Raw genomic sequence first — 4445 nt, 5'->3', positions numbered from 1 at the left:
TGATTTCACAATATTTAGCTGTAATATTTTACAATAAATTACTGTGTTACCACTTTACAGTCTATACCTGTAATGTTCACATTATAATACTGTAATTTTGAATTTCACAGTGAAATCAATACAGGCACAGTTAATTACTGTGAATGTACAGGATCAATGATTACCAGGATTTCACAACATGTTACTGTATTATTTCACAGTAAAATACTGTATTCAGACCATCCTCTGTGATAACACAACAAATTAAGTGATGTTCTTATTTGTATCGCTCTTGCTTTAAATACTAATTTCTTTTTTTGGTGCAGGTTTTACTTAAATTGAAAGGGGCACCGCTGCATGTGCCTTAAAATAAACGATGCAACATATAAAATCTATGTCAAATTTAAATTGTTGTCTTGGCTTATTGTTTTCAGGTGCTTCCTGGGCATTAATCCCAAGACGGGCTCGAAATCTAAAAAGAGGCATGGCAATTTAAACCCCCATGTCTGCACATTCTTCAGAAAAATAGTTGACTTTGAGTGGATGTCTGTGAAGACAAGTGCTCCCCTCCTTGTTTTCTTTTCTGTCTCTCTGCTGCGCAGGTGCACCTGGTCTGCACCTGGTCTGCCGGTGGCTTCGCCTCTGCCCAGGTGCACCTGGTCTTCCCCTGGCTCCGCCTCTGCCCAGGTGTTCCAAATTCCACTCAGCCGTGTATATATAAAGAGAAGCTGGAGGAGAAGGATGTCTCGCCTATCTTAACGCCGGGAGACACTCTCCTTAGAATACCTCTTTGCCATTTTGAGCTGTAGGCCATATTTTTGCAGATGTGTTTATGTTTAGCCTGGAGGACCTGGTAGTCCAGTTTTCGCGGCGTTATTTTGTTTCCCATAGGGTTTATATTTGATCTCTGGTTAGGGGGGGGGAGCTCTGGGTCCTACGGCCCGTGGTGTGGCTGGCTCGGGTTCCCTCCTTCTGTTTGTTCCTTTTGGCCAGTCCTCCAGACCTCTTTTTGTTTCCCATTTCGCTTGTGTGAGCAAAAGGCTGATTATCAATAAATGCTCGTTACCAAGTACCGGTTATTGCGTGTATTCTGTCATGTTGTGGGTCTCAGCACGAGCAACTACCGCAGAGTAGAGGTTGGGGCCGTAACAACATGTCCAAGACACTGTGAAATGTACTTTGCACTTCAATGGAGTAATACAAAGTTAAAATGGGCATTTTCTTAGTTTTTTGAGCTGATTGTGTGTGGTAAAATCCCAGTTAACTAGTCAGATTTACAATATATTATCGTATTATTTACATTTGTATATTTACAGTAAATTACTGGCTACTGTGTTGCATTACTTCTACAGTAATAGTGTGAAAATACAGGTAATTACTGTAATCTATGTACAGCAAGGTACCATAATACCACAGCTCTGTACTGCTATATCACAGTAATTCCATGGGCATGTCAATTGTAAAGTCACAGTATTTAGTTGTACTTTTATTCTAATTTACTGTAAAATATCTACAGTAAATTACTGTGAAATATTTACAGTCAATTACTGTGAACTATTTACACTAAATTACTGTGAAATCCATGCAACTAGTAGCCAGTAATTTACTGTAATTTTACAGCCAAACATTTTACAGTGTGGAGATCATGCGATTAATCGCGATTAAATATTTGAATCGACTGACAGCCCTAATTTATACTTGTGTCATTTTGTAATTTTTTTTTAATTAATGTTTACATTATTTGTTTCCTCTGGAGTTTACATTAAGTACCATTCACTGGCTAGTATGGGGAACCAATGCAACACCAATAGAATACAAACTTAGTGACTTAAAAAGTAGCAGAAGAAGACAGACAGATGTGGAAAAACACTGAAAATGAAAGAGATGATGGCAATAGTGTACGTTGACATTGAAAAGGCATATTACTCTATATGGAGGGATGGATTACTGATAACATTTTGTAGAATGGGTATTGGAGGGAGAATGTACAATTGGGTAAGGGCCTTTTTAACAGACAGGACATTCAGAGTAAAGGTTGGAGCAGATATTTCCAATTATTTTAAAAATAGAAAATGGTATTCCCCAAGGGAGTGCAGTCAGTCCAATATTATTTAACATCATGATTAATGACATATTTAAAAGCTTAGACACATGCATCCAATCGGCTCTATATGCAGATGATGGGGCTATTTGGATGAGGGGAAGAAATGCCCCATACGTAATGGAGAATATAGGTAGAACGATTAAAAAAGTGGAGAGGTGGTCATATAACTGGGGATTCAAAATGTCAGAAAGCAAGTCATGCTACATGGTATTTACAAATAAACGCAAGATCCAATGACTCATTCACCTTTGTCATTGGACAATGACTGATTGTCCATTCACCTTTGTCATTGGACAATGACAAAGGTGAATGAGTCATTGGATCTTGCGTTTATTTGTTCAAATACCTAGGACTATGGTTTGATAGCAAATATACATGGAAAATGCATATTAATCAAGTAGAAACAAAATGTATTAAATCTATTACGAGGTGTAGCTGGATGTAACTGGGGCGCAGACAAACAAGCATTAATAGATACAGATCAATGATGAGGTCCACAATAGACTATGGTTGTATGTAGCAGCAGCAAAATTATAACTGAAAATTGATAGATTACAATATAAATCATTGCGGCTATGTATTGGAGCGATAAAGTCATCCCCTATTAATGCAGTTCTGATAGAAGCAGGAGAGACACCTATGGAGATCAGAAGAGAGAAACTTGCTCTGTCATACTGGGTCAGGGTACAAGGAAGTGGAGAGGGAAATATCACAAACAGAATACTGCAGGATTGCTGGGAATATACAAAGTTCCAGGGACGTGGGTTTGGCTGGACGAGTAAGGAGAGAACGAGGGCATATGGAGTGGAGACCATAAAGTTTGCCAAAGGAAGCCCATTTAGCAGTGTTCCCCCATGGCTTTCCCCAGAAGCTAACATAGATGTGAGTATCATAGAAAGGAAAAAAAGAGTGGCAAATAAATGAAGTGGGAATTAAAACGATTATGTATCTGAACGAAAAGTATTACAATTACCTCAATATGCACACAGATGGTTCTAAGAAGCAAGAATGCGTGGGGATAGGCGTGTATATCCCATAATTCAAAATATCAATCTCAAAACAGGTGAGGGGGTAAGAGCTACCAGAGAGGCCATTATTAAGTATTTGAGTGAAACCGGATTGATTGGAAGCATTTAAAACAACGTAAATACAGTGGTATAATTCCACAAGTGGTGATAGGATAATATGCTGATATGTACTATTGTACAGTGGGTGGCGGTATGCACCTTAAAGTTGTTTGCAATCCGCCAAAAACCGAGAGAAGAAGAAAGAGAACCTGGATCCATGTGGCATCTCGTCGCTACGGTTCTCACTCTCTGTGTTCCCGATAAAGTGTGTGTGAGCTCCAGTACTACTGATCCATCATCTGTGTAACTGGATAAACCTCCGAATGGACTCTTTTTTTCTGGAGCCTTTACCTCGGACTATAGGAGCTAGCTTAGCATGCTAGCTGGACACGTTAGCAACACTAGTCATATTGAGAGGTTGATGGAGAGAGAGAAACGCTGTGTTTAACGGAGTTTGCAGGAAAAGGTGATCTAGTAAACATGAGTAAAGTCCAAATGCTGCTGTCGTTGAAAAAGCAGCGACTCACTGCTGCTGCTGAAGATATATTTGCTCTGTTTAAAAAAACGATAGCAGAGCTCGAGGAGGATCTGTCTCTTTCCAAAGAGGAGAACGAGAGACTCCAGAAACTACTGGACGCTGTTTTACAGCCTCAGCTTCGGATACACAGAGCAGGTCTGTTCCTTTTACTCTTCATTAACACTTTAAACCAGGGGTGTCCAAAGTACGGCCCGGGGGCCAAATGCGGCCCGCTGGCCATTTTGAATTTGCCCTCAGCTAATTCAAAAAGTACAATGAAATATGGTCCACAAATGAAACTTGTGTTTTTCTTATATTGTACTTCTTACATTTAAATGTACAAATATATTACACAGTAGTATTCATGTGTTAATAAGCCCACTTTTAAAATAAATTCAGTCAATTCATGTTATTAACATATCTTAGTTGCAGTGACGACTGGTCATTAGGGTCACTAGGCACAGCCCCACCTAGTGTAGCAGAAAGTATTAAAATAATGATTACAACAAAATGCAAAAAATAAATTAAAAAATATATAAAATATATTTTAAGATCATGTTTAATCATCTGATTCGTCTGTACATTGCTGTTTTAGTATGTGTTCTTCTAATTAGTGTCTACAGTAATAATATTATATTTTGATTTAATATATTTGTAAACCTGAAGAGTCAGTGCCAGTGCCTCACCAGCCATGAACCTCTCTGCAGAAGCTTATATGTAGACATCTGAGTTTTTTGTGCCCCACCACTTTTGTACACATAGAAACGCCAATGCTTAG

This window comes from Pseudochaenichthys georgianus, chromosome 9 (genome assembly GCF_902827115.2).
Source record: "Pseudochaenichthys georgianus chromosome 9, fPseGeo1.2, whole genome shotgun sequence".
Taxonomy (NCBI): domain Eukaryota; kingdom Metazoa; phylum Chordata; class Actinopteri; order Perciformes; family Channichthyidae; genus Pseudochaenichthys; species Pseudochaenichthys georgianus.
Note: the sequence above shows the minus strand (reverse complement) of the source record.